Below are 26,063 nucleotides of genomic sequence, written 5' to 3'. Positions count from 1 at the left end.
TCCAGGTTACGCCACTTTCAGCCAGGAGATCAGGTTTTGATTCTGCTACCGGTGCATGGGCAACCTCTTCAAGCCAAGTTTAGTGGTCCTTTTTTCGTGGAGAAGAAACTCAGTGATGTCAACTATGTCATCGCCACACCAGATCGTAGAAAGAACAAGCAACTTTGTCACATCAACATGCTAAAGTTATATCACAGGCGGGACGAAAATAACCCAGTCTGCACTGTAGCTGTTCCACCCGAGTCTGCAAGTGAAGTTCTCCCATGCAGCATGAGCCTGAGTGATAGTTTGGGGAAGAATCCTGATATCATGAATGATATCCAGACTAAGCTTTCTCATCTAGCGTCCGAGGAAAGGCCGGAGTTTTCGGCATTACTGCAGGAGTACCCGCAAGTGTTCCGTGCCACTCCAGGAAGAACCACTGTGTTGATGCATGATGTCGATGTTGGAGACACAAAGCCAATAAAATTGCCTCCTTACCGTGTGAACCCAGTGAAAGTTCCTCTCATCCAGAAGGAGCTTGGCTACCTGTTGGACCACAAGATGATTGAGCCCTGTCAGAGCGAGTGAAGTTCTCCTGTCACTCTAGTTCCTAAGCCAGGTGGGTCACAGCGGCTTTGCATTGACTACAGACGTGTTAATCAGATAACCAAAACAGACACTTACCCTCTCTCTCGCGTGGAAGATTGCATAGACAAGATCGGAAAGGCTAGGTACATAAGTAAGTTTGATTTGTTAAAGGGATACTGGCAAGTACCTATGACTGAACTTGCTAGGGAGTTCTCATGTTTTGTAACACTAGGAAAGACTTTTGCATGTTCTCTAATGCCATATGGTATGAAGAATGCACCAGCCACATATCAGAAGCTCATGAATGTTGCAACAGAGGGTTTGGCAGGGTGTGTTGTTTATATTGATGATGTATTAATCTTCAGTGACAACTGGAAAGATCACCTATGCCATGTCAGTAAATTTCTTGAGCGTTTGGTTCAGGCTAATCTTGTAGCTAATTTATCAAAGTGTGAGTTTGGTCAGGCTAAAGTTCAGTACCTTGGGTAAGTAATTGGTGATGGACATGTTGCACCACCAGCAGCTAAGGTTCAGGTTATAAGTGATCTTCCCAGACCTAAATGTAGGAAAGAGCTACAAAGATTTTTGGGAATGGTAGGTTATTACAGGAGATTTGTTCTTAACTTTTCAATTCTTGTATCGCCACTTACAGACCTACTGAAAAAGGGAGTTAAATTTGTCTAGACCGATAACTGTGAATCCTCTTTCAGCAAACTTAAAGCTATCCTGTTAAGTCAGCCAGTGCTCGCTACTCCAAATTTTGCTAAGCCTTTTAAGATGGCTGTTGATGCAAGTGATACAGGAGCTGGGGCTCTTTTGCTGCAAGAGGATGATCAGGGTATTGAACACCCTGTATCTTATTACAGTAAGAAGTTCACTCCACCTGAAAAGAACTACTCAACTATTGAGAAAGAGCTTTTGGCCTTGATTTTGGGTTTGTAGCATTTTTCATTTTATTTGTGTTCTGGTTTTGACTCCATAGTCATTTATACCGATCATAACCCACTGAAATTCCTTAGTAAGTTTAAAGATAAACATCAGAGATTGACAAGATGGAGTCTACTTCTTCAGGAGTATTCATTAGACATACAACATGTCAAGGGGAAAGAAAATGTTATTGCAGATTGCTTATCTAGACTTTAGACAGATTGTTTTAGAGTAATAAGAAATTTCCCTTTGTAAATTTCTTTTTCTTTGTGGGGAGGTGTTACATAGCCTATGATTTCATCATTCTTTTGTGTAATGCTAACGTACAGTATGCTGCATGTTTGATCACGAGCGTGTCCTACCTCACTCCCCCCCTCCTCCCTTATAGTAGAGTAAGTTGTACTTTCTGTTGTTCAGAGCAGGATTGTCAACTCTTTGTCCCCTATGGCTTCATTTGCGCGTCCTTCTTACAAGTTGTATCAAGCTCTGCCAGCCCCTATATAATGAGCTCAGTCTCTGCATTAATTGCCACTTAGATCTACTCCTCATTTTCCTCACATCTCTGTCCTCCCCTGTACAGTTGTTATTATTGTGAGTGCTCAGGAAGTCTCCAACCATCTAGCAGCTGTGTAATTTGAGTATAAGTGTTATTGCATTTTTTTCTTGTACTGTATAGCATAAAGTGTTGATTCGTAGGCTTAGTAAAGTTTTTGTAATTCATATTGTCAGCCAGTGGTAATAATATTTTGTATCTGTAATGATATATCTTGCGTTAACTGAGCATTATCCAGTGTTTTCTCATTTTATCAGGACTGACTTAGATAAATTTACTCTTGCTAATTTCGTGTTAATAGAGGCTATTGCAGTTAACCATATATTTAACCTGTTTTTGCTATTATATTATCCTTATGAGTCCTGAATGTTTTGTTGTTAGTTTGAGCATTAAACTTTAACTTGTAATTATACCTAATTCTTTTCTTTTGAACCTGGAACTTTACGGGACAGTAGTGATTTTTAGTATTCTCACTTAAAGTGTACATTATCTTTCTCTGTTCCGTAACATAAATTTGGCGACCTCTTATCGGGATATTCAGGATATTATCATAAGGATATTGCGTGATATTTTGTGACTGTGATTTATTCATGATGTCTACTATTACTACTCTTGATGAAGCCAAAGATTTTTTGTCAAATGTGCAAACAGTGTGTGATATAGAAAACAGAACAAAGAATGAACTTAAGCTTGTTGCTCAACAATTGGGAATTGCTGTTCGCTCTCATCATTCTAAAGATCAAATTGTTGACATGATTAATGAAAGCTTGTTTAATGTAACTCCTCCAAATGAGCAAACGCAGATTGAATTAGGTAAGTTACAGCTAGCCCTGCAGGAGGCTCGTGCTAAGGAGGCTGAATTTCAGGCAAATGCTCGTATTCAGGAGGCTCAGGCACAAATTGAACTTGCTAGGATTCAGGCAGACCATGAGTATCGCATGAAACAAGGTGGAACTGCATCATCTAGCTCTGATGATTTTGATGTGGCTAAAAATGTTAAAATTGTTCCTCCTTTTAATGAATCTGATTTAACAAAGTATTTTCAGTTGTTTGAGAGGGTAGCTACAGGTTTTAATTGGCCCAAAAAGTATTGGCCAGTACTCCTTCAAACTGTTCTCACCGGTAAAGCTCAAGTAACCTATGCATCTTTGCCTCAGGATCAATCTGATAATTATGATGTAGTTAAGAGTTTGATTCTTAAGGCCTATGAGCTTGTTCCTGGAGCCTATAGAGTAAAATTTAGGACAATTTACAAGCAAGATAAGCAATCCCATGTTGAGTATGCAAAAATCAAAGAAGATCTGTTAGAGCAGTGGTTAAATTCTAAGAATGTGGATTCTGATTTTGGTAAATTTAAGCAGATGATTTTGCTGGAGGACTTCAAAAGGTGTATTAATAAAGATGTAAGCCTATATCTTGATGAGAGAAGAATAGATAATTTGTCTGATGCTGCAGTTTTAGCTGATGAATATGTTCTCACTCACAAGAGATATTCTAGAGAAAAAAGGAAAGCTAAGAGTAAGTACGTTGCCTCTACTCAGAGTACAGGTAACAGGAAAGAGAATAAAGATGATGTTTCTCAGGAAGTAAATACCAGCTTCACCTCTAGGTTTCAGAAAAGTAAATGTACAGTCGCGAGCAGCAATCGGTATCCCCCCTCTTGGCTGAAACTGGTTGGGGGTGGGCATGGGGGTGGAGGTGGGGATGGGGTGTGGGAGGGTGTGGGTGAGGGTGAGGGTGAGGGTGGGGATGGGGGGTGGCGGGAAAGGTTGTTCTATTCCCTGCTCTTCTCTGGCCATGGCTTCAGCCAAGAGGGGGGATCCCGATTGCTGCTCGCGATTGTACTTATTGTAGTAAGCTTGGTCATACTGCGGAGAAATGTTTCAGGAGACAGCGTGATGTGAACAAAAAGGAGTCTTTAAATATTCAGTCAATTGGTCTAGTGTCCACTCTTGAGAGTTCCCAGAATTCTTTAACTGAGTTAACTGAACCTGCTTTGAGGGGTAAATTAAATTCTCATGATGGAGCTCCTCTTTTGAGCAGTAACGTGGGTGACACTCTCAAGAGTTCATGTGCTAATTTCCTGTCTGATGGTTTTGTCAGTCCTCTGGACAGTAATGACAGGAAATCAGTTAAAATATATCGTGATACAGGTGCTTGCCAATCCCTTATGCTGACCAGTGTTCTGGGCTCTAATGTTAATTCCTCTGATGAAACTGTAATCTTACAAGGTGTAGGGAATAATTACTTCTCTGTCCCTCTGTGCAGAGTGAATTTAGAGTCTGGTTTTGTTAATGGTTCCGTTATGGTTGGGTTGGTTGAGACACTCCCAATGTCAGGTGTAACTTTCTTACTTGGAAATGATATTGGTGGAATTCAAGTGTGTCCAGCTCCTCAGTTGTCTAGTGAGCCAGTGGCTGCGGCCCAGGATTGTGATGTCCCTGATGTGTTCCCTGCATGTGCTGTCACTAGGGCTAAGTCTAAAGTTACTGGTGACTTAGAGGATAATGATGATGATGATGTTATCCTAGCTGACACTTTTCTTGCTAATTTGGACCACTCACCAGATGAGGCAGTACCGCATAGTGTTGATAATTTGTCTCGTCAAGAGTTGGTTGAGTTGCAGGTTGCTGACCCTGAATTGAAAAGTCTAGCTAACTCTGCTTGCAGTGAGGAAGAGTCAGCTGGTGCTTCTACTTGTTATTATATAAAGTCAGGAGTACTTATGAGAAAGTGGAGACCCCCAACAGCATCAGCCGACTGTGAATGGGAGGTTGTACATCAAGTTATCATCCCTCGTGTTTGTAGGCAGGATATCATTAGAGTGCCTCATGATTCCAGTTTGGCAGGACACCTTGGAGTGAGGAAGACTGTGGCACGCATTTTGAAACACTTCTACTGGCCAGGTATCTTCAGGGATGTTTCCTGGTATTGTAAGTCTTGTCACACCTGTCAATTTGTGGGGAAGTGTAATCAGACCGAAAAGGTTGCACCTCTAGTTCCCATTCCTTCTTTTGAGGCGCCATTCACCCGTATGTTGGTGGATATTGTGGGCCCTCTTCCTAAGACTTCTTCAGGATTTTCTTATGTGTTGACCCTGATTGATATGGCTACTCGTTATCCTGAAGCCATTCCACTTAGAAATATCTCAGCAAAGGACGTGGTTAAGGAAATGCTAGGGTTCTTCACAAAGTTTGATCTACCCAAGGAGGTACGGTCAGACCAGGGAAGTAATTTCATGTCAAATGTTTTCAAGCAGTCTCTGAAAGAGTTGGGCATCACCCAGATCACGTCTTCAGCTTACCATCCCCAGACCCAAGGAGCGTTGGAGAGATATCATCAAACACTCAAATCGATGCTCAGGACATACTGTTTGGAACATCAGAAAGACTGGGATAAAGGTCTTCCATTCGTTGTATTTGCCGCAAGAGAATCTCCAAATGAATCACTGGGCTTCTCACCTTTTGAACTACTGTTTGGCCATGAAGTAAGAGGACCCCTTAAGCTACTCAAGGAATGCTGGCTGTCGGAGGAAGATGACGTCAACCTGCTGGAGTATGTGATGAAGTTCAAAGAACGGCTGTCCACTGCTTTACAGCTAGCGAGAGAGAATTGAGGAGCTGCTCAGGAGAAGATGAAGACTTGGTATGATAAGAAGTCCAGGTTACGCCACTTTCAGCCAGGAGATCAGGTTTTGATTCTGCTACCGGTGCATGGGCAACCTCTTCAAGCCAAGTTTAGTGGTCCTTTTTTCGTGGAGAAGAAACTCAGTGATGTCAACTATGTCATCGCCACACCAGATCGTAGAAAGAACAAGCAACTTTGTCACATCAACATGCTAAAGTTATATCACAGGCGGGACGAAAATAACCCAGTCTGCACTGTAGCTGTTCCACCCGAGTCTGCAAGTGAAGTTCTCCCATGCAGCATGAGCCTGAGTGATAGTTTGGGGAAGAATCCTGATATCATGAATGATATCCAGACTAAGCTTTCTCATCTAGCGTCCGAGGAAAGGCCGGAGTTTTCGGCATTACTGCAGGAGTACCCGCAAGTGTTCCGTGCCACTCCAGGAAGAACCACTGTGTTGATGCATGATGTCGATGTTGGAGACACAAAGCCAATAAAATTGCCTCCTTACCGTGTGAACCCAGTGAAAGTTCCTCTCATCCAGAAGGAGCTTGGCTACCTGTTGGACCACAAGATGATTGAGCCCTGTCAGAGCGAGTGAAGTTCTCCTGTCACTCTAGTTCCTAAGCCAGGTGGGTCACAGCGGCTTTGCATTGACTACAGACGTGTTAATCAGATAACCAAAACAGACACTTACCCTCTCTCTCGCGTGGAAGATTGCATAGACAAGATCGGAAAGGCTAGGTACATAAGTAAGTTTGATTTGTTAAAGGGATACTGGCAAGTACCTATGACTGAACTTGCTAGGGAGTTCTCATGTTTTGTAACACTAGGAAAGACTTTTGCATGTTCTCTAATGCCATATGGTATGAAGAATGCACCAGCCACATATCAGAAGCTCATGAATGTTGCAACAGAGGGTTTGGCAGGGTGTGTTGTTTATATTGATGATGTATTAATCTTCAGTGACAACTGGAAAGATCACCTATGCCATGTCAGTAAATTTCTTGAGCGTTTGGTTCAGGCTAATCTTGTAGCTAATTTATCAAAGTGTGAGTTTGGTCAGGCTAAAGTTCAGTACCTTGGGTAAGTAATTGGTGATGGACATGTTGCACCACCAGCAGCTAAGGTTCAGGTTATAAGTGATCTTCCCAGACCTAAATGTAGGAAAGAGCTACAAAGATTTTTGGGAATGGTAGGTTATTACAGGAGATTTGTTCTTAACTTTTCAATTCTTGTATCACCACTTACAGACCTACTGAAAAAGGGAGTTAAATTTGTCTAGAGCGATAACTGTGAATCCTCTTTCAGCAAACTTAAAGCTATCCTGTTAAGTCAGCCAGTGCTTGCTACTCCAAATTTTGCTAAGCATTTTAAGATGGCTATTGATGCAAGTGATACAGGAGCTGGGGCTCTTTTGCTGCAAGAGGATGATCAGGGTATTGAACACCCTGTATCTTATTACAGTAAGAAGTTCACTCCACCTGAAAAGAACTACTCAACTATTGAGAAAGAGCTTTTGGCCTTGATTTTGGGTTTGTAGCATTTTTCATTTTATTTGTGTTCTGGTTTTGACTCCATAGTCATTTATACCGATCATAACCCACTGAAATTCCTTAGTAAGTTTAAAGATAAACATCAGAGATTGACAAGATGGAGTCTACTTCTTCAGGAGTATTCATTAGACATACAACATGTCAAGGGGAAAGAAAATGTTATTGCAGATTGCTTATCTAGACTTTAGACAGATTGTTTTAGAGTAATAAGAAATTTCCTTTGTAAATTTCTTTTTCTTTGTGGGGAGGTGTTACATAGCCTATGATTTCATCATTCTTTTGTGTAATGCTAACGTACAGTATGCTGCATGTTTGATCACGAGCGTGTCCTACCTCACTCCCCCCCTCCTCCCTTATAGTAGAGTAAGTTGTACTTTCTGTTGTTCAGAGCAGGATTGTCAACTCTTTGTCCCCTATGGCTTCATTTGCGCGTCCTTCTTACAAGTTGTATCAAGCTCTGCCAGCCCCTATATAATGAGCTCAGTCTCTGCATTAATTGCCACTTAGATCTACTCCTCATTTTGCTCACATCTCTGTCCTCCCCTGTACAGTTGTTATTATTGTGAGTGCTCAGGAAGTCTCCAACCATCTAGCAGCTGTGTAATTTGAGTATAAGTGTTATTGCATTTTTTTCTTGTACTGTATAGCATAAAGTGTTGATTCGTAGGCTTAGTAAAGTTTTTGTAATTCATATTGTCAGCCAGTGGTAATAATATTTTGTATCTGTAATGATATATCTTGCGTTAACTGAGCATTATCCAGTGTTTTCTCATTTTATCAGGGCTGACTTAGATAAATTTACTCTTGCTAATTTCGTGTTAATAGAGGCTATTGCAGTTAACCATATATTTAACCTGTTTTTGCTATTATATTATCCTTATGAGTCCTGAATGTTTTGTTGTTAGTTTGAGCATTAAACTTTAACTTGTAATTTTACCTAACTCTTTTGTTTTGAACCTGGAACTTTACGGGACAGTAGTGATTTTTAGTATTCTCACTTAAAGTGTACATTATCTTTCTCTGTTCCGTAACAATATACATATGTGTGTGTGTGTGTGTGTGTGTGTGTGTGTGTGTGTCCCCTCTGGCCCTGTTCCTCATAGAACCACTAAACTTTCTCTGTACCAAAATATCCCCCTTTAATTTACCTGGTTACCATCGCCTCACAAACTTCCATAACAAGGGTGGCAGCTGTTGTTATATATATATATATATATATATATATATATATATATATATATATATATATATAATGTGTGTGTGTGTGTTTAGCCATCAGGATATTTTCTCGAGGCATACGAGGTTGAAAACAAAGACGCATTTTCCTTTATTGATTTTGTGCTGTATGGTTTCTATTTGCCATACATTTTCTTGGTGATTTTCTTGAAGTTTCTTCAGGAGTTCCCCAGAGGCCAGCTTCGTTTCGGATCTATCTTGTTTCGTTTTCAGGCTGGATCTGATTTTTTTTTTTTTTTAATGGCCATCACCCGGAATGAGGGGCATTAGGCCAAACTTTTTAGTCTCACAATAATAAAATCACTCTTACACCGCATGAGACAGCCAATCTAGGGAGCTAAGATTGGAGGGAGCATATGATAGAATGCTCTCAGGTCAGCTAGGTGCACAATGATGGTTCTGTGTTCGTTCACTTGTTTTAAGATTTCCTTCACCTACAGTGAAGGCTGGGCCATACATTAGTCCCGTAAGTGGGGGTCAGCTGATTATTGTTGGTTCGGTGGAAACTGCTTCATTAGGCCGATGAACAGCTCTAAGTTCTTTGTTGGCATAGGTTTTTCAGTGTTTCCCTGACGATTTCATGGACGTTGTTCTTGAAGAATTGATCGATGTTGATGCTGGAAAGTTGACCTGTCTTGGGTTCAAGGTCAGTAGTGGACTCATCGTGATCAGGTGGTGAGATCGTGCTGTCAGTCTGAAGGTGTGGAGATGTGAGGCCTTGCATATTCTCAGTTGTCTCTTAGGTGTTGGTGGAGAAGCACGGGGCTCTGCACTGGTCGGGTCTTCTGGCCGGTCGACAGGAAGTGGTGGTGGTGAAGGAGGAGGATCCTCTTGGTTCTGGTTGGTGTCCATAGGTAGTGGAGCTGGGGCACCCTCAGGCAGAGGGAGAGAGGAAGAAGCTGGGGTAAAGGTTGTAACAAGAGTGACTGCCTTCTCTGGGATGGTAATGGAAGGCAGTTTGTTGTGTTGGAGATGCAGAGGGATCAGCTTGTCGAAGGCGGCTCTGTCTTCTTGAGCAAGGGCAAGTGTAGCCTGAATGCATGCAAAGATCTGAGCCTGCATGATGGTTCCCTTGCCAGTAGCAGCTCGACGATGATGTGATGGTGTGTAGCTGGATCCTTCTACATAGGAACTGGGAGGACCGGTAACACCAACAGCTTCTGGTCCTTTCATTCCCTTTTTGATGGAGAACTCCACCCCCTGACCTCTGCCAGAGACTTCCTGACTTTTCTACGGTTGGGCTTGGTAATGGAAGAGCCATGAATGCAGAAATCTTGTCAGTTGTCCTCCCTGGTAATGAAACCATATTGGTGCTTATGGTTGTACCACTTGACTTGCCCTTTGTAGATGGTGGTGGAGAGGCAGGTCTTGGGAGGCTGAGATGGTGTCTGCGTCCACGTTGTTCCCGCCATGGTGAAGAGGTGTCCTTGCCATGGCTGCCCAACCGAAAATGCCGTGGTTCTGTCGTGGGTGGCTGCTTATATACAATTGTAGTGGATCAGGTGGGGACAGGTGGGTGGAGCTGGTCAGCTAAGCTGATCACTGATTGAGTACTTCGTTGGCTAAACTTATGTGGCGTTTTCAGGATGGTAGGATTTGAAAATCTTTCTACTTATGTGTTTATTGTAGGTTGTTCTGTGATAATGTAGATGGCCTCTAGAAACCAGGAATGGTGAGGGACTTTTCCCGTGTTGATTATATTTGTGTTCTCATTCATGTCTTGTCGTGTCAGGTGGGAGTTGTGTAGGGTGGCATAGTGGTTCTTGACGGCTCCCTTTTTTAGGTGAAAGGTGAGATGCATTGATAGTCCTGTCTGTGTCATTCCAATGTATGAATCAGGTTCACATTCCTCACTGTTGCAGTTATGCTCGTAAATGACACGGTCATCCTGAAGGGGCGTCTTGATCACGGTCGATTACTAAGCGGAAGGTTGGCTGTTTTCCTTGTTTTGTAGAAGATGATGAGAGCAATGTGTTGTTCCTGGGGAAGGAAAAGGAGGGAGGAGTGAATGAGGAAATATGAAAGAAAGAAAAGGAGGGAGAGAGGAGACATGGGAGGAGAGAGGGAGGGAAAATTCAAGGATATTTCGGGAGCAGGAAAGAGACCAGAAAAAAAGAGGAAAAGAAGCATGTCAGAGAGAGAAAGTACAAAGGAAAGCAAACAGCAACAGTCCTTATGGTCCTTTCAAGGCTGCTTGTTACAGAGTAGACTATGACTACAAGATCTAATTCTACATGCTGAAAGATAATGATAGTAAGCAAGAAGGCTCCCCCTCCCCCCCACCTCCAACCCCTCCAGTTAAAACTGGCAATGTACCCCCTCCACAATATGTCAACCCCCGGTGTATATATTCCCCCCCCAATGCATACATGCCCCCACTAAACTTGCTGACCTAGCACGCTTTCCCAGGGCCCCACGCCTGGGCGAAGGCATTATTGCGTCAGTTCATAGCAGACAGTCAAGACGGGCAAACTATTTTGTTGTGAGCTCGTAATAAACTCCTTATCTAGCTGTTTGTACACGGAGTTTCTATCACCAAAGTATTGCAAGTTACATTTGGTAGCAGCAGTGTTTCGGACCATCAGATTCTGACCGCCTCCTCCAATATTTAGTGACACCAACAGATACATGACGTCTCGCATCTCACAGCCTCACCCCTCCTCAGTGCCTCTAGTGGTGTAATAACCGGCTGTGCTTTCCAGGTGTACAATTTCTCTCACCAGTGCTCACCTCTCAAACAACCCCACCCACACACCTTGTTCCTGACTGCAAGTGTCACCATCGCCGTCCTACGCACCTGTTGCACCTATTCCCGGCACCTGTTCCGAACTCATCATAACTCCTGCCCCCACGGTGCCACTTCTCACTGTCTGCCCACTGTCTGCCCACTGCCATTCTCTGCATTTGCAACTCAACAGCTCTACACCTGCAGTGAACCAACATCTGCCCTCACAACCCACCACCGGCCCTGACGCCACCACATGTGGTCTGAATTACGTGAGCCTCCTAAGATCGCCACTCCCTGCCGGTGACTCATCACAGCGTCCCTTCCTGTCTCGACTTAAGACTCATCCAACATATCGCTCCAGTCTCGTCACCAGCCACTCTCCTCTCCGCCCAGCTGTCTCTCCACCGCTGCCCCGCTTCGCCCCGCCCCGCCCCGCCCCGCCCCGCCCCAGCCCCGCTACGCCCAGCCACACCTGCACGTCATACATCTCATCAATCCCGTCTCTACTGTGTAACTATAGTATACCTTACCTTTCTATAGAGATTATCCTCGATTTTCTCTGCAGATTGGATATTGTAAATATTCCATCACATTTCCATTACCCAGTTTTCATCTTCACCTACGTTATTTATTATCCATCTCATCCTTCGCCTTTTATTTAAACCATCCATCCCCGCACCTTCATTCATTTTCACACCTACTCGTGTATTCCATTCTCTCATTGTTATATTATACATTTCCCCCTACGTATCCATCTTCATCCTTCACCTCATCTTCCATTGCCGCATTAAATGTCATACTTTCCACGTCAACCGCTTACCGCCAGCCCTCTCGACCCGGAAACATCACCTGATCATACACTGTCTGCCGACTCTAGCACGATCACTCATTTACGAAGTGGCAAAAAGTACCACCGCCCTATCTCTGACCCTTCCGTTTCACTTCCTGCAGACCCACTTACTACCCATCCTACACTCGTAAATCCAAATACCTCCTCCTCTACTCCTGCTTCTACACTCCCTTCTCTACTCCTTCCCCTATCGTTCACTCTCCTGCCTCACTTCATACCCCGTCTTGCTCGCCCTTAACTACCACTACCTTCTCTCTCTCCCACTCCTCTCCTACCGCCACTTCTGCTCTTCCAGCCATGGCCAACCCTCCACAGTCTATCTATCTTGACGATGCCAATTGTCCCAAATTTACCGGCCAGGACCCAACTTGGTCTGTCTATGATTTCCTCAGAGAAGTCGAAACAGACATCCACAATAGGCAGATCACCGATGAATCGCTCAAAGTAGCCTACCTTATGGGTCGCTTGCACCACGGCAAATCGGACATCGGATCCGCGATCTGTGCAGGACATTTTGATAGCATTCATACCTTTGCTGATTTTCGTACGGAACTCATCAGCCTTTGTTGCCAGCATTCAAATACCACGTCTCTCATGGGATTCATTAATCTCTTAAACCAACTAGATGAGGACTTGAGGGTCCCAGCGCAACATGCCAAGCTCCGCGAAGTTGCCGCCGCCATGAAAGCAACTAGTAGCGAGATGCTCCAATTACTGGTAGGCACGAAATGGTTAGAAGACAAGAATGGCGTTCCAATGCTTTCACTCACCAACTTTGCTGACTTATTTGGTTACCTGAGATTCCTTCACTGGCTTACTCCTAAACAGCGAGAGCTAGCCTTGGAAATCGGTTTTAATCCAGGAGATAGAATTATTCAGGTCACTAAAGCCATTCATGAAAGAACCGGTTCGAACTACACGCGTCAGGGCACCACCCAACCCTTGGCCTCCTCAGTCTGTCACACCTCCACTACCCCAGACCAATCTCGTTCCCGTCCCACCAAAAGCGGCAGACCTGCCATGCATCGTTCTTCTACCACAGGTCGTGATCAATCTAGCATCCGACGGAACAGACAATCTTCGATTCTTTGCTGGCACTGTGGTCATCCTGGACATCGAGCATCCAGTTGCGACCGTACATACAGACGTCCTGACTCCCAAACTAGACAGGGTACTCCTTCCCGCTCACATCGTCCACACTGCAAATACCACAAATCAAGCACGACTCACACCACTGAGGAATGTCGTTACCTCAACCGCCAACAGTCGGGGGAAGCGCCGCGCCCGTATCGGCCCAATATCACGTAGAACCAGAAACCCAACTCTCCATCCACCATGTAGGTCCCATAACATCCTCAGGTTTAGTCATTCTCGGATGCAGTCATGACATACCAACGTCATTCTTCTTGAACACAGGATCTATAGTAAATCTGATCTCTGACAATTCCTTACATATTATTCATCGACATCACAACCACGTCAGTTTCCTAGAACCACCAGACATTCGCCTATGTGGTGTCGAAGGCTCAGAGTTTAAGGTTAAGGGAAGAGTCACCCTAGAAGTCAAACTACACAGAGATTTGCCCCCTATCCCAATTGAATTTCATGTCACTAATGACTTGCAGTATCCCGCAGATGCCCTTATTGGTTTCTCCACCATGGCACAACACTCCATTGCATTATTATGTGCTTGTGGTAGTATAGACATTTCTGGATTCCCAGTTTACAGTATGGAATGTCCCCATCTTGTTCTTACGATCAAATCAGTCCTTCAATTACCTCTGTCCCTATCACTACCAAAAAGTCCAGCCCAGCCCAAACCACCACTATCATCATCTGAGAATACAGAGATCATTCCTTTACTGACTGCGAGGAAGGACATAAATTCCTCAATGTCTACTGCTACATCCTCTCAGCCTTCGGAAATGGCTCTTACCTCCTCTCCCGACAACACTATCGCTGACTCAGACATGTCTCAGTTACACACCTCACACAGTGTGAATGATCTTCTCCAACACGCAGAGACGAAACATGCAGTAACGAATACGTGCACAATTTTGTTACCGCATGAGTTCACCAAAGTCTCTGTTTGTGTTGCCGGTGCGAAAGACGGAGTGGATGTACTAACACTACCTGAGACGTGTTGTGTGAATGGCTTGACTTATGAGTCAGCATGGTGCAGTCTTAGAGGACAGTTTATGCTACCTGTACTTGCTCAATGTCACAAATGCTCCACTAAAACTTAAAAGTGGTGTAAAGATTGGAGACTTCCTAGTATACCCAGCGGCCGTAAAGGTGTGCCAGGATTCCTCAATTCCAACTATCCAGACTGGTGATTGTACGCCAATCGGTGTATGTACTATTAACTCTACGGGATCTGCGCCGACATATTCACCCGATATGCTCTAACATCTCACTTGCACAGATTTCCCAGAAAATACGCCTCAACTCCTCGACCTTCTGAGCTTGTACAGAAACGTGGTTGCCTTACCCGGTGAACCTATGGGTAGAACAGACCTTGTCAAACATACGATTGAACTACCACCAGGAACTCAGCCGATTTACATACCTTTGGTCTGAGAAATGCTCCTTCCGTGTTCATGCGACTTATCCATTCAGTCTTCAGCGGTATGATGGGACACTCTCTTTTTGCTTACCTAGATGATATCATTGTTGTGAGTAAATCCATCCCTGATCATTTTACCAAACTCCAGCAAGTCTTTGAATGCCTCCAGCTCGCAGGCCTGAAAATCAATCTCAGTAAATGTGACTTCCTGCGAAAGAAAATCAAATTCCTAGGCCATGTCGTAGATGCACAAGGCATTCATACTAATGAGGATAAAACTAAGGCGATTATTAACTTCCCAGAACCTACCACTACCGAAGCTGTACGAAGTTTCCTGGGCCTCAGTGGCTATTATCGTAGATTCATACAAGATTATGCAAAGATCGCCGCTCCTCTGACCCACTTACTCCAGCAGAATGTGCTCTTTGTTTGGACTAACGACCAGTCACAGGCTTTCCAAAAGCTAAAGACAGCTCTTGTAAATGCCCCCGTTCTAGCGTTCCCTGATTATACCACACCCTTCCTTCTCTGCACAGACGCCTCAGGCACTGGACTTGGTGCCGTTTTGATGCAACTCGATGAAGCATCAAGGAAGCGCGTAATAGTGTATGCTAGTCGCACAGTTACAACCGCTGAACGTAACTACAGTGTCACAGATCTCGAAGCGCTAGTGGTAGTCAGGTCTTTGAAACATTTCAGAGATATAGTCTATGGTTATCCAGTGCATATCCAAACAGACCACCTTCCACTATGTGATTTGTTCAAGAACCACAACCTAACAGGTAGGCTAGCTAGATGATCTGTCATCATCCAGGACTTTAATCCCACTTTTCAATATGTACCAGGCAAGTTGAATGTACTCGCAGACGCACTCTCACGTCACGTAGCATCAGCTATAACATCACTGCAGCCTGAAGTAACTGAAAACACTACACTAACGTCAGAAGTTGTTCGAAACTTTCAGTGCCAAGACCCCATATGGTCCAAAGTCATTTATTTCCTAGAATCTGGCGATGCCTCGACCTTACCTACTCAGCCAGTATCACTAGATGAGTTCATGCTAGATGATGATCTCTTGTACAGGAAAACACTACTGACAGGCAAAGACATGCCCAATTGCGAAGTACGCCAACTTGTCCCCACTGCCCTGATACCAAAGGTTCTTCATGTTGTTCATAATACCCCTCAAGCTTCCCATCCAGGTAAAGACCGATGCTTGTGCCAAGCACATCTCAAATACTATTGGCCAACCATGCGCTGCAATATCAATGCCCACTGTGACTCTTGCCTCTCCTGCCACTGCCACAAAGGATCAACCGGCTTACCTGCACCTCTCTTACAATACCCAATCCCGTCACAACTATGGGAAACTGTCTCAATCGATCTCTTAAAACTACCTCTCACGGAATCCGGCGCTGAGTACTTGTTTGTAGCGGTCGACCACTTCTCCCACTACTGTGTCGTCGTACCCCTCTCCGACAAGACCGTGAAGAGCATTGCACGTGCCTTTGTAGATCACGTAATTTGCCCGTTCAGTACCCCTCATACCATTCTTACTGACAACGATACGGAGTTCAACAATAGCCTTCTAGATGAGATCTGTCGCCGCTTTCATATCAGTAAGTGCAATGTCGTGCCTAACCATCTGGCTTCCAATGGCCTTGTAGAACGCCACAACCGAAAAATCTTAGAGTGCTTTAGACATATAGGCTCCCATAGTTCGTCCTGGGATGACTGGATTCCCCAGGTGGCATCCTCAATCACTAGCTCCATCAATGCATCCATTGCTGAATCTCCCTTCTTCGTCCACTTTGGTTTTGACAAGGACCTCCCATACTCTCTCTTATCCTCAAAGCCAGAACCCATCTACAACATGGATGATTATGTTAAACTAAAATTGGCCAACTTCCAGACAATCCACCAGTATGTCCAATCCACTTTGGCTTCCTCTCAGGAGGACATGCTGCAGCGCCAACATAAGTCCGCCTCTCCTATCACTATCAATGTAGGCGATCTTGTCTTTGCTCATTCCCATACGCGTTCCTCTAAGTTGGATGACAAATTTACAGGGGCCCTACCGCATCCTCACCCAACAAGGCAACAAATTTCACCTCCAGGACCTGTCCACTAAAGACACCAGATGGGTCCACGCCGATGACTTAAAGCGAGCACCCCGTGGCCTCGTGTTGGAGGAGTCACTTACACAACCTCCTGACCCCCCTTCCCCTCCACACATCCCTCAATCTACTTTGTCTCCACCTATCCCTCAGTCTCCTTCATCTCCTCCTCCACCTCCTCATTCATCAACCAATCAATATCGGTCCAAACTGCGCTCTGCCCATCAACCTCTTCAAGACCTCCCCCATTAACTCTACCCTGATTTTCTAGGTACGATGTTAGCGATCTCCCTGCTGGCAGTGCTGACCCTCTTGGGGTCTGGGTCAGGTCAGGACGATGGTGGAGTACGTCCTGGGGCCTTGGTTGGCTCAGGAGGCGAGGTAATTTATCGAAGAATTAGTCTCCTTGAGCTATGATCTTGCACCCCTGGCCGACGTAGCCATTGCCCTACCTGCCTACGCGCACCAGCTCCACGGAATCAAGACCCATCTCACGGCCATCATGGGGACACACAACCCGAATGCGTATCTCTATAACCTTTTCCTACCATTCTCCTGGCAATTGCAATACATAAGTAACAGCTTCACTGAGCTCAATGACACATTTTCCATTCAGACACCCGTTGGTCGTTCTCGTGTGAAACGAGGTCTCTTCGACTTCAGCGATGAGATTCTGAGTGGCTTGTTTGGCGTTGCTACAGCCCGTGACATTTCTGGCTTCAAATCTGATCTCACTCATTTAGCTTCGGCTCTAGAATCCCAACGCCAAGTCATTAAAATCCAACACACTATGTTACAGAAGCTTACGACCCACCTAAATGAAGTCACGTCCACTCTAAACAACTTCATCGATATCTTACAACGACACCTTTCAGATCTCAACGTTATCTCTCAGTTCTTCTACCTTAAACTCAACATGGATAATCTCCAACTGGCCATTGACTCTCTCCTGTCTCAAGTCTCTACCATGGTTCGTATCCTGGTCGATGCTATAAATGGACGTGTCACTGCCGACTTAGTACCTGTCTCAGCTCTCCGTTCTGTCCTGGAATGAGCTCACTCCACCTTCGGTCTATCCCCAGTTCTCCCCTACTCCTCCCTCGAATATTATTATCCTGTTCTCGAAGCTACTCTTCTCACCAAATACGTCGTCGTCCATATTCCTCTCCGTTCTGCCATATCCTTTAACCTTTCCCACATCATTCCCTTCCCTTTCTGCCTCACCAACTCCTTGTTACAAGTCTCTGTTCCTTCAGAATATTTCCTCTTCTCCCATGATCATCTTTCAGTTGCCTTCCTTTCTTCCACAGACCTCCAGAAATGTTCCTCCCTTACTCCGACCTCTCGTCTCTGTGCTGCCCACCTTTTCGCTATCTTCCCTAGCAGTGCTACACCCTGTGAGTCTGCTTTTCGCAACCATTCCATCTACTCGGCCTGTTCTTATGTCCCAGCTCCTGAGCTCCCGGTCCACCATGCTCACTTCAATCATGTCCAGTACTTCTTCTTTGCTGTTCCCATCTCTGTCACAATCACGTGTCCTGATTCTTCGGTTCGATCCGTCCCCGCTAGTGGTCTCTACAAAGCACCAGACTATTGTACCGTCAAATCAGAGTCCATCATCACTTACGCCACTCGCTATCACCAAGCTGTCCGTAAATACTCCTATGACATCTTTCAACCAATCGACATGCGTTCCACCCTACCATCTGCCAACATTACCATCACCTCCCCTAACTTGCGCATGCTAACATTCCTCAGTGACAGTGATTTCATTATGGATCAGTTTTCTCTGGCCTTCAGCCGTTCATGGGTTCATCCAACAGTTGTGTTTCCCCCTGTGGTTATCGCTTTCATAGGTTTTCTACTCATCATATGTGCAGTGCATTGTTGTGTCAGAAAAATGGAACGCCAACTCCAGGAAATCAGAGTCGCTAGCCCTACTCACGATGTAGAAACTCCCCATACTTAGTGCCCTCACATTCAGTGACTAACAATGCCATCTGACAATTAACCAAACTGTGAACAGAACTCTGCCTTCTAGAAAATGATGGTATTTCTTTAATGCATTACTGAGTGGCAGTGTATTCTACAGAAAATACCAAAAAAAAAAAAAAATGAACGAAGAACAACAATAGAACTCTCATATCTACTCCTTGTTTATCATGTATCAAACTATTATTGTATAATCCCCATTATATCTATGTATACCTTCGACCCTTACTGGACACATACCTATTAATCCTTGTATATGAGGCGTCTCGTGGACAAGGGTCGAATGCGCCATTTTTTTTTTTTTATGAGCATTTAAAGTTCAGGAATAGGTGGAAGACATAGAATATTATAGAATAGCATGTTATTATATATCATTAGAATCCTCTGGAAGAGGCAAATTTATACTGCAGGAAAAAATGAAAACACACACACACACACGCACACACACAGTAAAACACGCGATGGTGTTTTTTCAGCATATAGTAATTATTGTTCAATCAACTTGAAATTCATTCCTGTATTAGATGTAAATGAAACTAAGATACTGTGAAATTTTCAGCCAAAAATTCCCATAATTAATATTTTTCCTATAATTATTAATTAAATATTTTCATCTCCTTATCGGCAACAGGTTGTTTTATTGTGTGTATGATAACCATTATATTGTTAATGACTGACACAATGAAGTTATAATACTCACCAACTATTTACAATTCCAACCGCAACCCAAGATGAAGAGGGGGGGAACCTAATGGTTAGTAGTTGAGGACGTCATCGGAGTGTAAACAAAGCCAGGCTTCATTCACGTGCTTGGCGGGATGACTAGCGGGGGTGCTAGCGCGCGTCTGATTGGCTGAGAGGCGGCCCTTTAACTCTGACAGAGGGAGCCGCTCGCCCATTGGCTGGGCGCGTGCCGACATTCGCCCCTACAGCTCTGAAATCACAGACCCTCCCCACCCTCCTCCTCCTCCCCTCCACGTGTGCAAAACAAGGGAGATTGAACCTAGAATTCTGAACCCACATGGGTCGGAATCGGAAAACGCTCTTCACCACGAGATTTTCAGTGCTTCCATCTATCGGAAAACATGCATAACTCATTTTTGATGGGGGTGGCGCATTCGCCCCTTGTCCACGAGACTCCTCATATCTTATCTGTATATATCCTTCTAATTCCCTCCCCTCAACATGGCCATGTCTACCCTACTGCCCCTGTATCATACTTATCTCTTGTACAAACCTCCCCGGTCCTGCCTTAGTAATATAATCAAACACCATATCACTCCTGGTGTCAGGAGACACCATCTCAGCTACCCGGGGGAGTAGTGTACCCCCTCCACAATATGTCTACCCCCGATGTATATATGTCTCCCCCCCAATGCATGCATGCCCCCACTAAACTTGCTGACCTAGCACGCTTTCCCAGGGCCCCACGCCTGGGCGAAGGCGTTATTGTGTCAGTTCATAGCAGACAGCCAAGACGGGCAGACTATTTTGTTGTGAGCTCGTAATAAACTCCTTATCTAGCTGTTTGTTCACGGAGTTTCTATCACCAAAGTATTGCAAGTTACAGCAAGAAAAAGTAAGAAAACCACCATGCAGTATGGAGAAACTGACATGGAAGTTTTATAAGAAAGACTGAAGGGAAAAGTTACATTCTGTAATACTTTATCTATAAGATACCAGTTTGAATAACCTGAAAGAGAAAATAGTAATATAAAATGAATAATCAAATAATATATGACTAAGGCACTAATGTACGGGTACCATGAGTTAACGAGGCGTCTGTAGACACAGCTTGGAAGTGTTATGCCCAAGGATTAGAGCTTGAATTTACACACCCTAAGCCGCAGACCAGAGCATTTTAGACCAACTGGTTCATGAGCAATAGCCCATCACAGTTGTAAAAAGTTACCCTTCCAGGTGGAGTGATTCCTGTTTTCTATGTGCCCCCACCCCATTCCTCCCTCATTCCTCCTCTCCCATGACCTTCCCCACCAACCTCTATCACCCCCCTCTCTTCCTTCCCTCCTGCCTTCCCCCCTTCTCCCCTCCCCTCAACACAAGACAAGGAGAACAGGCAGAGAGGGAGCACAGGAGTGTGGAGGGTTGGTAGGGGGGATATAACCCTCCCCAGGGAGACAGGGATGGGGGAAAAGGGGGGAAAACCACGGCAGCATGATGGAGGATGGTGGGGAAGGGGGAGGGAAGTAGCAGGAGGCAATCAGAGGCAAGGGAGGGGAAGAGGGTACAAAGGTGTTGGGGTAGAGGAAGGTGGCGAGAGGGCGGTGGGGAAATCACCCCCCCCACCATGGGTATGGGCCCGGACGCTCCCTCTTCTCTACTCAGGACATAGTTCTCATTGGTTGCCACTGATATAAGTCAAAATCGGGGCAGAGAGTAGTGTCTGTAGTGTTTCCCATAAGCCCCTCTATCGATTACATTTGGTACCTTGTGTAATCCTGAAAAAGGATCAATCGATCCTATCAGCACTTTAGGGGTTAAGGTACGCAGCAGTCAATCAGGCCCCAGCTGCATTCACTCCACTGAGACAAGGAACCTTCCCATGCAGGGCAGGTACACAAGTTTGCTCCTGAAGCAGTGACCCCTGGTACATTAAGAATATCCCTGACCCTCAGTGATCCACAGCCCATCACAGGTCGAGAGTAAGAGTTGTGACCATTAACTCAGGGCTATCTGTGCATATCCTTGTCTGTGCTTATACTTGCATTTTAAAAATTGATCCGGGCTCTGAGAAAAGAAAAGTTATATACACACGAGTGTTTTATTCTGGAGTAAACATATTAAGCTGGGGTTAGACGACAGATACTTATTCAAGCTGTTTATAAAGGTTAGTACTGTATCACAATTTACTACATTGGAGGGCAATTTGTTCCATATATTTACAACTCTTAAAGAAGAAAAGCTAAGCTTCATGCGACTGGAATCGTTTGCCAGTTATTTTGTGCCCATTGCCTTTAGTATAATTCGAGTGGTGAACTGTGAAGAATTTATCTACAGCCATGTTATCGTGCCCTTTGAATACTTGCATTTAATCTCCTCGTAATTTAGGGTGAAGAGATTCAAGGCTTCTAAATGCTCCTTGTATAGTTTGCTTCTTAAGCTAAGTATCATTATGGTTACCCAACGTTGTACTCTTTCAAGTTTCTCTATATCTTTTTTGTAGTAAGGTGACAAGAATTGAAACACAGCACTATAAATGTGGGTGAACTATAAGGTGAGGATAATGTTATTGGAATTATATTCAAATGCTCTACTAATGAATCCAATTAATTTGCTGGCTTTCTTAACAGCCTCTGTACACTGTTGTCTTGGTTTAAGATAATTTGTTATAATAATTCCTAAGTCTTTTTCATAACTGACATTATCTAGTTGAATGTTATTCATGGTGTAACTGGCTTTTTCATTTCTATTTCCATTGTTTAGCACTTTGCATTTGCTACTATTAAGGTCCATCTGCCAGGTTTGGGCCCAATTAAACAGTCGATCGAGGTCACTCTGTGTTGTCTGCCTCTGTAAAGATTTGCCTGCTCTGTTACCAATTTTAATATCATCTGCAAATTTGGTTATTTTACAAATTAAACCCTCATCTATATCATTTATGTATATTAAAAACAGAATTTCACCCAGTACTGAGCCCTGTGACACACCACTTGTAACATCTTTACAATCTTGTTCATTACCATTTATTACGACCCTCTGTTTATGTTCTGTAAGCCAATTGTCAATCTACCAGAGTACATTCCCTCTGAACCAATATACATTCAGTTTCTGAAGTAATCTTTTATGGGGAACTTTATCAAATGATTTTTGAAAATCGAGATGTACTGTACATTGTCAACAGATCTGGTCTCATCATATATACTGAACATATCATAGAAGCACTCCAAGAGTTTCGTGAGGCAAGAGCGATTATTTCGAAACCATGTTGTGAACCTTTGATGAGCTTAATTATTTCTAAATGCTTAACAGATTTATCTCTGAGTGTACTTTCGATGAACTGGCACACTACTGAAGTTAAACTTATTGGTCGCTAATTTTCTGGCTGCGATTTGTTGCCTTTTTTTGAATATTGGGGTTACATTTGCTAGTTTCCATTCATGAGGCACCTTACTGCTTCTTAGTGATTTATTGAATAGCTCGGCTAATGGCTTTGATATCACATCCACTGCTTCTTTTAGCTTGTGCAGAGATATTCTATCTGGCCTTGGTGTTTTACTCACTTTAAGTTTACCGATGGCAAGTCGTTCATCATTCTCACTAATAGTAATAATGATCCACAGGTATACATGGCGAGTGATGAGAAGGGTGGGTGGTGAACTGAATGAAAGGAAGGCAATGATTGATTATGTGTGTGTGGATGAAAGGATGCGAAGATGTGTAAAGGATGCAAGAGTGTATAAAGGTTGGGGGCATGGACTTTCTGACCACTACTTGGTGGTGGCCAGAATTAGAATGCAAGTAAGATGGAGGAATAGAAGAAAGGAAAGACGAGAGGAAGGAGTAGTTGCAAGGAGAGTGGAAAGGTTACAAGAGGATGAGAAAAAGGCAGAGTACAAGAGAGAAGTGGAGGAACGATTGGGCAAATATGAATTGGAGCAGATGGGAGACGTGGAAGGTGTGTGTAAGTGTTACGAGGAGTTATCCCTTATTTCATACAGTACGTTTTCTTTTGTTGTGTATCATGAATGTAATGAATATTATTATTGTATAATGTGGTTGTATATTGTGTTTGAGTTTATCTTTGGAGAATGTAGAAATGAATTAATATTTGTGAAGTTGTTAAGGGTTAACATGTAAGGTTATGTTGTTGTATTGTGATCCCGTTAGTGAGAGATATGTATGTACGGGGGGAGAGTGCGTGGCTTCTCTCTCTCTTGGTGGCTGGCGGCGTGTGAGGAGCTGATCTGGGTTTCTGCTCGGGTGGGCGTGTTGGAGGAGACATGTGGTGATTTTGGGAGAGCAGCGTGGTCACACAGTGTGAGGTGTTATATAAGGGAAGTGGTGAGATAATTATGTGAATATATTGATGAGTATTATTTGTGGGAGGAGAATATACAGGTGATGGAGAGAGAGAGCGTGGTGTGGGTGGCCACAAGATAGCCTATGGTGCACGTGGTGGTGTACTTGTGATAGTGGAGATTATTATTGTGTGAACCATTGTGGAGTATTTGTGTGGTTAATATTATAGAGTAACATGTGAGGGAGAATGGTTAATTATTTTGAGATTATGGTTATTATTGAGTGTCATTTGGTGTTGAGAAGATCATTGTGGGGATATAGCATAAGTGATCTAAGCATATTCTTTATTTTGAGTATCAGAGTGTTTATTTGTAAATATATGTAAATAGTGTAGTAGACTATTTCATTATCATTGATGGTGTGATGGATGATACAGTATTTGTGGTGGAGATATTTCATGTTGCTATCCAGCTGGCCCGGGAATGAGGAGTTGCAGGCCGAACGAATTTCTTGCTGTACCTAACTATTGCAGCGTGCTTGAGGAGTGAGGACAGCTGGGGACGTAACAGAAAATTGGGGGCCTGTCCGGGATCTCTTTGTGATTGTGTGCCACCTGTCCATGAGCCCAGTGTGTGTGACCAGGAGAATCTGCCTTCCTTGCCAGCCCTCCCCTCTGGACTACTGTGTTGTGGTGAGCCTTGAAATTATTTGTAATCATGGCAGAGAGTAATGTGCAAAACTTTGTGAGCAGTAGGGATGGACATTTTCTATACCAGTGCACAAGAGAAGAGCTGAGGGAATTAGCATGCACTTATGGCATTGAGTTAAAAACTAATCTTAAGGAGGATATGCAGAGAGAACTGATAAAGGGTTTGATGGAATCTGGCATTTTGGGTAGAGAGCAGAGTGAGTGTGAAGAAGAAAATATGGAAAAGGATGAAAAGTATGTAGAAAGAAACAAAGAAATGACTGGTAGTGAGATGATGGAATGGAAAGTGAAGTTAATGGAGATGGAGATAATGTTACAGAGGGAAAAGAATCAAGAGGCTTTGATGAAAACAGAGGTTGAGAAGATCAAGGCTCAGGTGGAGATAAAAAAGTTGGAAGTAGAAAAAGGGGAACACAGAGGAAATTCAGCAGATATAAAGATGAAACTTATGCCAGAATTTGTAGAGGAAGAGGCTGAGGATTTCTTTATACAATTTGAGAAAATTGCTGAATTGAGAAGTTGGCCAAAGGAAGAGTGGGCTTTGTTGGTGCAAGCTAGATTAAGGGGCAAGGCAAGAGAGGCTTATGCTGGTTTGGGTATTGATGAGTGCAGTGATTATGATGTTGTTAAAGAGGCAATTTTACAGACTGTGAAGGTGGATCCAGAAATTTATAGACAGCGTTTCAGAGACGTTGGAAAGACACATAGTAACACCTATTTGGAAGTTGCCAGAGAGATTGTGCTGAAGTGTGGTAAATGGTTGAAATCTGAGGATGTGACAAGCAAGGAAGATGTGATAGTTATTGATGTTAGAACATTTTAGAAATACTTTAAAACCAGCACTGAGGTATGAAATAATGAAACTAGACATTAGAAATGTGATTGAGGCTGGACGTAAAGCGGATCAGCTTGCTGTTGCGTATGAGATGAGCAAAGGTGCTGGTAAAGGTAAATTTAACCAGAGCTGGGTTAACAAGTCCACCAACTCTTGGGGTGGTAAACAAGGTACAGCTAACCAAAACAGTTTCAAGAACTCAAATAATTTTCTGAAATCTAATGTTGGACATGTTCAAAGTCAGGCTGTAGAGTCACCTTTGTTTAGGAGTGATAAGGTCAGTAATGCCTCACATCAGAATAAGTCAGGAATCAAATGTTATAAGTGTGGTGATTTTGGACACTTAAGTATAAGTTGTAAGAAAAATCAGGTGCAACCCAAGTGTCTGCATTGTGGTAAAGTAGGTCACAGGAAGTATCAATGTTATAGTTTGAAGAATTCCAAGGAAGCTGGATTGACTGTAACTGGGAAGGAACATGTAGAACAATTGTTAGCAAATGTATATACAGGATCCAAGGTGTTACCTGCAGTAGAGTTTAAGCCATTTATCACCAAAGGTCGGATGAAGGTGGGTGAGGGACAAGGAAAGGAGATTGTGATACTGAGAGACACAGGAGCTAACCTGAGTCTTGTACGTAAAGGTATTGCAGAGTGGAGTGATGAGTCCTTTACTGGTGAAAATGTTGTTGTTAGGGGTGTGAGTTCTTCAGAGCTTGAAGTACCAGTACATTGTATGCGGCTTGAGAGTGGATTTGTCAAAGGAAATGTGAAAGTTGGAGTAAGTGAAGGATTGCCTGTGTCAGGAGTGGACATGCTA

This window comes from Coenobita brevimanus, chromosome 3 (assembly GCF_032717465.1).
Source record: "Coenobita brevimanus isolate Jiangsu-jjx chromosome 3, ASM3271746v2, whole genome shotgun sequence".
Taxonomy (NCBI): domain Eukaryota; kingdom Metazoa; phylum Arthropoda; class Malacostraca; order Decapoda; family Coenobitidae; genus Coenobita; species Coenobita brevimanus.
This window is presented reverse-complemented; position numbering follows the sequence as displayed.